The sequence below is a fragment of the Perca flavescens genome, chromosome 5 (genome assembly GCF_004354835.1).
Source record: "Perca flavescens isolate YP-PL-M2 chromosome 5, PFLA_1.0, whole genome shotgun sequence".
NCBI classification, from domain to species: Eukaryota; Metazoa; Chordata; class Actinopteri; order Perciformes; family Percidae; genus Perca; species Perca flavescens.
The window spans coordinates 8,387,899-8,401,715 of NC_041335.1; positions in this window are offsets into that span (position 1 = coordinate 8,387,899).

Here is a 13,817-nt window from a genome sequence, read left to right on the forward strand (position 1 = left end):
AGTTAAAACAGTTCTGAAATGCAAAATAATAGAATTTTAATCATGTGATAAAACATGCGATTTATCGCTATTAACTATAGAAATTCAGCGATTAAAAAAATCGTTTGACAGTCCTACTTAAAATATAAGTAGTAGTATTTTTTTCAGCAACATAGTGTCTGGAACAACTTTTCATTAAGAAAGGTTAACACCCAATCAGCTGATAAGAGAGCAGTAGAAAGTAATACAGACAGACAAGTTAAGACAGACAAATAAGAATGAATGGCTGCAATCCTGCATGAAGTTGCACTTATCTTCATTCCAAAATTCTTTTGTTCAATTTTAGATAAAACCCCTAGCCTGGATGCCAGCCGAACTAACCCCCGCCCACAAAATTCGAGGTCGGGAAGTTTGGTCTGGAGTCGCTCCGTTGAGAAGCAATTATTGCCCGAACAGGATCTGTTCGGACCAATCAGATTGTCGGAATAGTAACGGAATCAATCACGTCACCAAAGAACGCTTGGGTTGAATTTGTTGAGATGTGTAGATTCCACCATCGCGTCTGTTACAGAAGATATCGACAGCGCATTAATTTTAAAATCCTCAGCGGAGGAGCGAACATGTCACTATCATTAACGTTATCCACATTTATATTTACAAGAAACAAATGATATATCCTGCTTCAAAAAAGTCTAAAAGTCAGAATTTAGAGTGGTTGCTATGGAGACGATACACAGTGTTGAGTTCCGTTGCTCTGATTGGTTGGAGGTCTATCAAATGAATGCAGAGGCATTTTTTTTCCTGGTTCGGTTGGAACACGCCCCATAATCACAGCCCAATGGAGAGGTTTCAGACTCACATTCTGACTAGAATTTGAGTATGACCACGTCAGGCTATGAAACCCCTGGAGTACAACATTGTTCAGTCGGAAAAGGACACATAAGGCGTGAGGCAGGTTGGCCAGTTCATCCATTACCACAGACCCTTCCAAGATGATCCCTACACTGGATGAATTGAGCTGGGTATTTTCTCGACCAAGGCAGAGAATTCCCACTGGAGTTTAACTGTACAAGTCCTTGTCAGTTACATCCTAACAGTGAAAGAAACGTAGTGACAAGGAGAAAACATAAACATGCCAGTTAGACAATGGTGTTTTGTACACCAAAAAGAGCCTGTGACTGTTTATAATGAAAAGCGTTGGGGTGAGGTGAGATGTGATTCTTTGGTGAAGATTTTTATGTCCCATGGGTAACGTTACAACAACAATAGTTGTAATGAAAGTGTCAAAACTGCATTTTGTATCGGCTGTCTGGGCATGTAACAAACACAGAGGCGCGGGAAGTCATTTTCAGCAGGGCGTGCGGTGTGCTGGCGCGGGGGGGGGGGTGCGAAGAACGACTCTACCTCTCCTCCTCCTGACTATTCCAGCTGAGCAGGCATCAAGTATGCCTTTCCAGTTCAATAAACCAAGTACTGCCATCTGACTCACACATCACAAGACAGTGTTACAATTAATTAAATCATACTAAAGCGTTGTATGGGTCAAGACTATGGCAATATAATATTCACTAAAAATCACCCAAGCAGAAAGCACAATAATAATTCTGAAACGTGATTGACTGAAGATACAACAATGCCATCACACAACACAGCTGAGCGCAGGTTGTAAAATAACAGTCACTTAGTCAGCTGCAACTTCACAAACTGCAAAAGCCAACATATAGGCTACTGCACTTGACAACTGTCTCATACAGGCCTATAGCACCATGCAATACGTCTGATATGCATGGCATTTCAATAAACTAAACAAAATATGTGCATTATCTGGTCACACGGTCACAACAGATTATATTAGCCTAGTCAATTTACAGATAGCATAATAGCTCTTATCTTTAGAAGTTCTAATTTCTTGTCTTTTTCTTTGCAAAGTCGCAGATCAAATCCTCAAAGTCCAGCTCCCTCAGCAGCTCGCTAAACCCTACTACACATGCGCTGCTGTGTGTTGGGAGCACTTTACAGGCAACGCAACAAATGTCTCCGGTGGACAGTGAATGTGTGTGAAATATGAGATCCACTCCCGTGGTACCGTTTCGCCGTTGTGAAGGTGTCGGGTCAGTGCCTCGTTAGTGAGAGAGCGGGTCTTTCTGCCGCCAGCCTTGTTCTCCCTCCGAGATGCTGGACATTTAGCTGCCCGATTCTTCCCGGACGGTCTCTGTAATCGGTCCCCGTAGTGCAGGCTCTTCAGAGATGATGGTACCTGAGGGGCCATTACCTTGTTCTGTAATGCTGATGACCGGCCTCATCTCTGTCTTTTTCCACAACAACTTCGCTAAAGTTAACGTTAGCCACCGTTAGCTGTGGCTGAGTGTAGCTGGTAGAAGGCAGCGATTCTTCCAAGCTAACGTTGGCTAGCTCCTCGACATCCTACTCTTTGTCATTACCAGCTCTTTTAAAAAAGCTATTTATTTGCGGGACATTTTTTATAAATTTTTAACTTCTTTCTCTCTCTTTTCCACACTTTCACTCGCTGATGCAACCCAATCTGACCGGGGATCAGTTACAAATTAATTCCACTCTTTCAATCGTGTTCTTAGAAAGCTGATCTTGGATCAGTGCGATGTAAACAACCTGCTCTATGCCCACCCACCTTTATCTTTAGCCAATCTACACAGTGCATGCGGCCTTCTCCCAATCATTACATTAAACAACTTTTATTTTATTCTGATTGGATAATTATCACCATAATGATTAATGCCAATTGGGTAATACGGGTTTGATCGCAGTTTGCCAACAACGGGTGCTGCCACCAACAGAGGGTGCTGCCCAGCACCCCTACTTCCCGCGCCTATGAACAAACAGTGTGTCTGTGTCGGTCTGTGTGTGCGCTGGGCAGCAGTGTGTGTGTGTGTGTGTGTGTGTGTGTGTGTGAAATATGAGACCTGCTGTGTCGTCTCCAATGTATGTGGTTCCTCAACCAGTCAGCGCGCAGCTCATCTAAATATTCAGGAGTATACCCTTTAATCTAGCTACTAGCTAGTGGTAGGCTAACAAGCTGTCAAGTGTAGTGTTAACAAGCGTCACATGCAGCGATGTTTCTGTTGCTTGTAACGTCTGTTTCAGAGCCTCAGAGAGAAGCGCAGGTATATTAGTGGCACCAGAAGGAGGTACCGAAATCCGCGTTGCTATTCCTGCAGCAGCAGGATGAGTTACGAGGAAGTATGGCAAAGGGTCAAAATTAGAGATGTTCCGATACCGATACCAGTACTGCCTAAAACGCTGGTATCGGTATCGGGAAGTACTGGAGTTTATGCACCGATCCAATACCAAGTAATCAAGCCTTAAAGAAAATCTACATTAAAGTAATTTATTTACTGTATGTTCTTTATCCGTTATAACTGACTGTCAAACTGGAGAATAAAAGAAAGTTCTGGGGCATTCATTGTTTGTGTTTGTTTAAGAGTTTAACCTGAGCCAGACCGACAACAAAGATAGAAATCATATCACATCCATACAGGGATAGTAGTATACAGCTGTTAAAACATAATAAAATATATGACACACTGGTATCGGATCAGTACTCGGTATCGTTCAGGTATTGGAATCGGTATCGGGAAGCAAAAAAGTGGCATCAGGCCATCTCTAGTCAAAATAGTAGCCTGTTAGGCATGAAGCGAAGCCGAGTGAAGTGAAAATAAATTAATAAATGACGGCATGCGATTATGCTTGGCCCTTAATCGCGTTGCAATTAACGCGTTAATGCTGACAGCCCTAGTATAAAGTGTAAAGAAATCACACTTCTAATGAAGTGAGATCATTGTACACTTTCAAAAAGTATAATAACAATTAATTTCCAAAAATGATACTTCCCATAAGTACACTGAATTGCCACTCTAAGTATGTCAAATGTAATACACTTAAAAAAATAAAGAAATGGCGGGGCCAGTGGATGCAAATCCTGGCGGGGATAAGTGCCTTGGCACGACACAATTTCAGGTCGCATTTCTGCGGAAACATCTCCGGTACTTTTCAATAAAGTTAAAAAAAAAAGAAGAAGAAAAAAAATAAGTGTAGTAAACAACAGTCAGTGACTTGTTTATTGCTAAGGCCATGGTCAAAATTAAAGATTTAATAATAACGTAATAACTATAACAATAACTTATTTCACCAGTAAATTGCTGTTGAACCCCAGATGGGAAAAGGGTATTTTACAATTACTGTGAATGCACCACAAGGCTACCTGTTTTAAGTGAATCTGTGTTGTTTAATTCCGACAATGGCAGCTGCAAGTGAACGCACCGTCTGTGTTGTTTAATTCCGACCATATAAACATACTGTATATCTATGAATTGCGACAACGGCAGCTGCTGCGCTGCAGTGCAGACTGTTACATCCCGCTGTAGAAGTCCTCCACAGTGAAATACAGTCACACTTTACACTGTTTAACGTTAGCTGTCAGCATTTTAACCGTGATTAATCCAGCTGCTAGCTAAAGGTAGGCTAACGTTACATGCTGTCAGGTGTAGTGTAAAGTCGAGCACCGAAATGAGGCACCGAAACTTTCGTTCTTATTCGGTCTCGTTACTACCGTTTACGTCGGCACCGGTTCCCTATTGGCACCGAGTTTCGGTACCCAACCCTAGTTGTAAACGACAAATGAGGGCCAGCATTCTCTGAGGTGATCAGTGTTTTGATTTTCATCTCCACACCTTTCATTATGTTTTCCAGCATGTCTGTGCGGTAGTATTTTGTAGTCTGGAGACTGTCAACATCCGAGACCACTGTAAATGGCTAGTTGTCTGTAGCAATCATTTCAAGTATTTGTGTATCAATTTGTTTTTGTTTTTTACCTCTGGTCAGAATTCTGCCATTTTCTTTGCGAATCAAGCATTTGTGCTACAGTAGGCTGACTGAGATTGGCGGGAGCAGCAGCAGCAGCCGCTGCATCTTCTTTTTCTTTTACTGCCTCTTTGTAATCCTGGAGGTGGTTTACCTTCAGGTGATTCCACATGTTTGTAGTCTTTTTACTTTTGCCTTTCTCAGCCCCCATGCTTACCAACTTGCTGCATATATTGCATATATTTGGCCTTCCCTGGTGTGTAAGGGGGTGGTTTACTTTTCAGCCATCAGACTGTAATGACTAAAAAAGGGGGAAAATACAAGGTTAAGTTAGTATTTTTGTATTGCATCTTCATCTTCAAGTCATTTTATAGATAGGTATAGATATAAAATAATAATAAAAATAATAAAATAAAATTTATTTTTTATAATCCAGGTAATAATTCTGTGCATTGTAAGTAATACAAGGCTAAAAACATTTCTATAATCTTGACAAGAACTGTCCTGAAACATGAATTTTTGGTTTGTTTGTGTTTGTAGACGGACAAAGCCAAATGGACATAACCTAATGATCGCAAAAAGGGAAAGAAAAAAAAATGGGACACCGGCAACTAGCCATGACATTGTAAATGCTATGTAGGACCCAAAGACCGTAGACAGGTGTAAAGAGGAAAGTTAATTGTAAAAGTCATGTGCACTTTTCTTTTAAGATATTTTTATTTTTTTTGGTCGAGTTTCCGCTCTCACATGCAAACGACTAGTTCCATTTATATTATAAGGAGCATTGCCAGCATCAACTATAGTAAAGTGCAATCACGCTTTTGACTCTGAACACGGTGCTGCTGCAGTGTGCGTGTGGGTGTGTGTGTGTGAGAGAAGGAGCTCCACTCTGCACACAGCCTGAGAGGGAGTGATTGATTCTCTCAGACACCAAACTAGAGGTGTGCATACGAATAAGTAAAAAAAACAGTTAAAGTTAGTTGCGTTGCACGTTGTGCTTAGTAACAGCGCTAGCAAAGCAAAGCCAGTCCTTCACTAGTCTGATTTGGTGCGGTGGTCTCCCTTTTATCTACAAATTATTTCTCTGCATTGAGTTGACAACCCTCTCAAATACAAGACACACAAACAGAACAAATAAAAGTCTCAGATCCACTGTCTGTGATTGCAAAATTCGAGCTTAATTATTGTGACATGATAGCAACCTTTCTACCGTGATAATGCAACTTCAACTACGCTATCAATAGCCGAACGTTATGTCGCCTATTCATGTTTTTTCTCAAAGTTGGTAACATGTCATAGTAACTAAGTAAATATATAGGATTTATAAGAATTTAATCCTTACCGTTTTCTCCAAGAAACTTAGCTCCTCCAAAGGCACTGGATGAGGTCTGCTCACTCTGCTGGTAATTGACTCTAGGGGCAGCGTGCGTCGAACACGTGTTCCACAACAACACTAGGCTGCCCACAGATGTGCCTGCCTATTAATCGGCTTGATATACTCGGATATTGGCCGATTATGTAAAATATGCAGAAAATCGGCCGATTAGTCGGTCAATCTCTAGTGGTAAAGGGACTTCAGACACATATGGTCACCTAGGGTTACCCTAACCGTGACCCTGGACCTAATCCTTTTTACTTTTACCTATTTATATTTACCCAGTGGGGGGGGCACTCCTCTGTCTGGTGACCTGTATCTTTGGGATCTGAGAAACTTACTGCGATGGGCTCCATGGCTAACATTTCCCTGGCCTGCCCCCTCAGTTAACCTATCCATCTTTCATTACCCTAAACCTAACCACACTCCTTTACAGTGCTTGAACCCAACCGTACCTCTACCGCCATATCCAACCTAGATACCTGAACCCAACCTCACCCTAATCCCTATGTCTACTCTAACCCCGATTTCCTATCTTATGCGACAAGTAGCTCAAAAGCAAGTAAACAAGACTTGTGTAAAAAGCTGAGTAGAGTTAAGCCTGGTCACAACCTGCAGGTGAGACCATATGGGCAACATGCTGAATAGGAGAGACTGGGACCATTGTTTTGTTTCCCCACCCCTAAAGCCTAATCTGCATCCTTTTTAATATCTTGTTTTATGATTTGAATCATATTATTTTAGCTGTGCCATGCACCACAAGCTACACCATTAAGATGTAGGCCACCTCTCTTTTGACCTAACTACATTTGATCAGGTTTCTGAAAACAGTTTGATGTTTAAATATGCAGTTGGGTGTAATCTCAACTTGTAAAGATCTGAGATGAGTATTTAGATTCAGCATGGGTTTCTGTGGCTCCTCTGTTCTGGTCATAGTGGAGACTGGAGTTTTTTTTTAATTATATGTATACTCTACAACCTCACCCAGGAACATCACTTTCCACTATGCCTTTAATGTTGCTTTCAGACGCGCATTCGCAGGGATGTCATGAATGACACCAATTTTAAAGTAGACTTTTAATTAAGTTGTCAGACCATATTTCAATTAAAAACGTTGTCTCCTCCTCTCCCCATGTGCTACCGCAGCTCATTTTGTTCTGCTGCATCTTCTTCTCTCGTTTGGTTACTGCGGAACACCGAAACTTCCTGTAAATGGTCCAAAAGTCCGAACCATCCAAAAAAATGCTTTCACACTAGAAATGGACTGGAACATGGTTCAAGTTTGATCCAGACCGAGACTACCTCTTTTGATTGGACCAAACTTAGGCTGTTTGGTTCGGACCGTGTGCAGGGGAGGTTTCACAACTGTAATTTTGGGTTCCTGTCACACTGAAAAGTCCAGACTTAATGAGGTAGGTGTGAAAGCCCCCTCAGATAGAGAAGATATATTGGATACACATCCAAACTTGTTAGTAGGATAAATTAATTGTTGGGTCTGCACATGGGACATTTGTTGCCAATAAGAAAAAATACAGAATATGACCAGGCTTATTATTTGTAAATGTGCTCAAAAAGTGCGACATGTTAAACAATCAACTGATCAGCCCATCAATAGCTGTACAGTATGAATTTAACACTATTTTGCACCATGTCTCAAAGAAATCCAAGCCCTTTATTTCCTTTTTTGGGGCGTTTTCATACCTTAATAAACCTGGTATCCAAGCTTCTGTCTTATTGCTTCATGTTGCTGTCATGCAAATCTATGCACCCTTAAAGTATTTTAACAAGGTAAAAAAAAAATCTTACATTGCAACACAACCTGTATGCTTTAGACTGTTTTTATTGTGTCTTCAAGACAATCTGTTTGAGGGGATATTTAAAAGTATTTCACTCTTTTTGCCATTTAAAAGGAGATTGCAAGAACCAATACAAGAATAAGTGTCTTGTTCAGGAGGATATTTTTGTGGTGAGACAGCTGTGATAGGGTGTAGGAAGGGAAACACACAGGAGATGTTAGCAGTTACATCAGCCACAAAGGGGTTACATAATTGTGTTTAACAAAGATTCTCTAACCTCTCACCATTTACTGTATATACAGTTCATCTCTATGAATCTATGTGCAGCCTTTTCTGTACAAGATATATATTTTTGAAGAGTTGGCAGTCACAAAAAAAACTTATAATTTACACATCATGTAAATAGCACAATATTCTCACCAACACTTCATCCCTGAATCCAGACATTTTAGTGTTGCATTACACATACAGTACATCTAATCACTAAACTCCTACATTCCTCTAGTAATCGCTATTGTCTCAATGTAGTGGAATTGTGTCATTAGATTACAAAAATATAACTATTTGCCCAAAATACACTTTTGAAAGCATTTACTATTATTGTCTTAATTTGGATTGCTTGTCTCTACTGTATTACTTTGGATCATGGTTACAGTTACTAAAACATTTCTCAGCCCTATCGAACACAAACATTTTTAAAGTGATGGTTCGGAGTAATTTCACCCTAGGGTCCTTTGCACCATGACCTCGAGCCAAACACCCCCCCAGAAGCTTTTTTCACCTGGGTCGAACATTGGGAGAGTTAGCGTAGAGTAGCGTTATCAGCTGAATAGCTTAGCGAGGGGCTAATGGATCCACGTTTGTATCTCGTAAGTTACCCCACTAATAATGCCCGAAATGATACCAAACTTCTAAAACGATGGATTGGAAAGTTTGTAGTGGAAAGTACACCAGAAGTTTATGTTAATAACACTTGCCTGTTGGCTTCTTGTCTCTACTGCTGCTGCTGCTGCAGTTACTACTGGGCAGTAAGAGTGCTTAGGGCCGTCTACAAATTACAACACCGAAAAGAGATGCAATAAAAATATTTATTAATTTAATAATTAAATAAGGTAATGTCTCCAGACTTACCTCAATTATAACTTGTCTCCTGCTAGTTATACTACAGCACTTACTTTTCGGTGTTGTGATTTGTAGACGGCCCTAAGCACTCTTACTGCCGTGTAGTAACAGCAGCAGCAGCAGCAACAGCAGAGAGCAGAAGCCAACAGGCAAGTGTTATTTACATAAACTTCTGGTGTACTTACAAACTTTCCAATCCATTGTTTTATGAGTACATAACCTATTTGTACTAGTGTAGAAGTGTGGTATCATTTCGGGCATTATTAGTGGGGTAACTTACGAGATGCAAACGTGGATCCATTAGCCCCTGCGCTAAGCTATTCAGCTGATAACGCTACTCTACGCTAACTCTCCCAATGTTCGACCCAAGTGAAAAAAGCTTCTGATGGGGTGTTTGGCTTGAGGTCATGGTGCAAAGGACCCTAGGGTGAAATTACTCCGAACCATCACTTTAAGGGGAAAGACCAGAAAAAAAACACATATACCACTGTCTGTTCTCTCTGGCCTTTTCTACAGCAGAGGTTTACAACGATGTCATGCTAATAATGACAGGATACTCTGATAATCTGATCAGTGTTTCCTGTACAGTGCACTAGCAAATCACTTCAAGCTATTTGGGTGAGACAAAAAATAAAATATGTGATTGTAAAGTAGCATTATAATCGAAATGTTTATATATATATATATATATATATATATATATATATATATATATATATATATATATATATATATACCTTCTGCTGTAAACTATTTGATATTATAAAAAGTTATGTAGTCATTTCAATCTACATTATATACAAACTATCATACCAGAAACGTTTGTGTAAAAAGTATTGAAGAACATATGGTAATCTTGCTAAAATACTAAAGATATCTTATGAAATGGGCATATTGAAATAAGTGTGATGGGTTAAACATATATGCTCTGATCAATGTAAAGGAGCTGCTAATGTACACATTTGTTTGAGGTTTGATTTCCAAAACTGATTAGTTGATTAGTTAGTAGTTGATTAAAGAATCAATGGCTTCAATTCAGTAAATCCTCTTAATAAACTCTTAAGGCTGAATATAGGGACACCCATGATATACAGTATGTAAGACAGTTTGTTTTAATATGTCTGGAATTTGTAACTAGCGGTCAGTCAGGTGTCAGAATAACACTTTACCTTGAGGAGTACAACTTGAAGAATGAGTTTACTGACTGCAATACATTTGGCATATTATTTGGTTTGAAAACCACACTATCAGTACTACAGTAATCTAGACCACCTGGTGAAACAAACTAAGACTAATGAAACACAAGCACATGATTGTTTTGGCAAATATTATTGTTATATCATTTTCTAAATCTTTCTAAAGCTCTGTGAAGTGCAATGAGCAAATATATTTCCACCAATCCTTTGGCTTAAATCAAAATGAGGACCATGATTATTGGACAATGTGGAGTTGATACGGTTCCTTTAAAGCAGTAAAACAGTGTCTTCTTCAGCCAAGTAATATAGTGCTGATCTATAGTCCTGGATCAACAACCAGGAAGTCAATGTGGTCCTTCTCTTTGGTCTTGAAGGCCTCGGCTATGATCTTGGCAGCATCTTTGTGCTCCCGACCTCTCAGGGAAATGCCATTGACCTCCAAGATGATCTGACCCACCTTCAGCTGACCGCAGTTATGAGCGGAGCCTCCTTTCTGTCAACAGGGACATGAGGGGAAGGGAAAGCAAACAATAATTTGACATATTTACAAAGATATCTCCATTCATTGACAGATTAGTTGTAGTAGAGTTAGTGGAAAGCCTGTGTGTTTGCTTTTGTTATATTTTTGTTATAGTACAAGGCACCTTTACTACAGCTTGATACAAGCTAGGGGTGAAGGTCTTCCAGTGATTTTAAAATGATTACCTACCATGAAGCTCAGAGATAGCATCTTTCTTTTAATACATATGATAGTCCTTAAAGCTTGAACAGACAAGGTCAAATGCTGGGAATAGACATTAAGACATAAAATAGTGCAGCAGGGTCACCGATTGTAAACAGTAGTAATATGTATACTGATATTGATGTATACATGAAGCAGGCTTCAGTTCACAATGTTCTTAAGGTTTAATAGGACACACGTAAGGATATACACATTTTTTAACAGTTGTGTAGTAAGATAAAAAAAGAGACAGGATGGACAGAAGAATTGTCTCAAAGGTTTGTTTGCACCGATAGGGAAACAGTGTTACAATTTAGGATACAAATAAAACGGATGAGAGAGGCTTTCTTTAGGGTTCTCACAGAATGGAATGTAACATATTCATAACAGATATGAACAGGGAGGAATACATAATAAATATTAAGGCTGTCAACTGATTACAGTTTTTTAATCGCGATTAATCGCATGAGTGTCCTAGTTAACTCGTGATTATTGGGAAATAATCACTTTTTTTTAGCTGTTCTAAATGTACTTTAAAAGGGATAATTTTCAAGTTTTAAATGCTCAAGTGGTATTTGAGACTCGACTACTCCTTTGGTGGTCTCGCTTTGCCAGAGCATCCACACGCTGCAGCGCGGAGGAGGGTCTGGCTACTCCACACAGCATTCCGAGATGGGAGAAAAAAAACTGTAGGATCAAATTAGGCCACATTATTAGTAAGTATAACAATTTCACATAAGTCACATAAAGCTGAAGTGCAACTTCACATTTTAGATGTTGAGTCTTTTTATTCTGGTGTAACAAGAACATTCTGGACTGCCGATGGAAAATGTAACAAATAACAAGCAACACAGGTGTCACTAAAAAACACTGACATTTCCCATTCTTGAACATATCACTTGTCTTGAAGAATCCATAGTACAAAGTGCTTGCTGACATTGTGTCTGTGGCCAAAATTAAACTGATTAATGCCTGATGATTGAGGTATATGATGCAGCCAGGCATATACCATGCGACCAATGTCAACGCCTGTTCTAGATGGATTTTGAATTAAACTAATGCCTGTATTCTGAACAAGAACACTTCATCAGTGGTTTTGTTTTGAAGGAGGAAGTTACAAGACAAGTCCGAGACAACATAAAAACGTCTCAAGTACTACAATCCTGTATTTGAATATATTTATTAAGTAGCTAAGAGTGTCTGAAAAGTCACTCAATCTAGCGAGAAAGTTGCCAAGTTGGCAACACTGTCCACAACGTTACTGCTGCAGCTTCTTGATTTCCCGAATTACGGAGCAAAATCTCAGAACGTGCGTGCGTTAATCAGGCATTACAAAAATTTGTGACGTTAAAAGAAATTTCCGTTTTAGCCCTAATAAATATAAATTACATGTAAACAGTTGTAATTAGTAAGAAACCAAGTAGGCAGGTGGAGTCAGTAACGTAGGTCTGAGTCTGATTGGTCAGACCAGTGCTGAATCGACTATCATTTGAGTTCAGCAGAACTGAGACGTGATCTGATTTGCTGGAGGGGGAACTAGGGACAGCCTTATATCGTTCCTGAAAAGGAGTGTAAACATGGTTGAGATTCTTACCACCGCGTGTAGGACAGCTGATGTGTTGGTGATATCTCGGCAGGACTTTTCTGAGGTTTGTGTTGGTAAAATCCCTGGCCACAATAAAAGCAGCCTCTGGCTGTGAGGTCTCTGTCCTGCCGATAACTCCGTACAGCTCGTCCAAGTCTAGGTTGGTGTGTGGTGGAATGTACACCGCTGTGAGAATGACCGATATAAAGTCCCTCGGGAGATAGTCTTGCATTACCGGACCTTACTTTACAGCACTGTGTAGTAAGGTCTGGCTACACTACACATACAACCCTGGATAGGTGAATAAAATGGTCTGGGTTGTTTGCATTTCTTTAAACCAATCACAATCATCTTGGGCAGCTCTAATCTACGGTCGCAAAGACAGTGGATCTGTAAAATGGTCTCGAGAAGAAATTTGTTTTGGTGGATCTTTATCTTTTATATTTTAAGTTAACTGTTCACACAATACAGTAACATATATAAATGGCTGCTGGATATGTGGTTAAACATTACATTACATGTCATTTTAGCTGACGCTTTTATCCAAAGTGACTTACATGCTATATATGTCAGAGGTTGCACGCCTCTGGAGCAACTAGGGGTTAAGTGTCTTGCTCAGGGACACATTGGTTGATGTATTGCAGTGGGAATTGAACCCAGCTCTCTCACACCAAAGGAATGTGTCATATCCACTGCGCCGTCACCACCCAAAACATAATTTGCTCTTACCAGTGTATCACTGTGTTTTGTCCGTAAACATATTATTGTAAATCTTTACAATCATTCCCTGAAAGAACCAAGTTTTTTCTTAAAAACTTTTCAGCTTGTAGCTTATATAATAAGGATAGCATCCGATCATAAGGTACTCTAGGTTTGGAGAACAGCCCAAAGAAATAATCTCCATGTCTGAGCACCACAGGTTAATCATGAAACAGACTTCTCACCCTTGTTTTTCCCCGATGCAATTGTCCTGTCCTGGTGTTAAAATCAGGATTTTCTATGACATTAAATTACAAAGCAGCAGCTGAAAACGTCACTGCAGGGCATACAGGCCAATAATAATGAATTTTAATTCTGCCAAGAAATGAATCAGACATACTTTTAGCTGCTTCTACAACCATCACTAATATGCCTGTGAGCAAGGCATTAACTCAGAGCCGCTTCACTGCAGTAGCTCCTAGTGGCCCAGAAGACAAGGGTGAGCTCA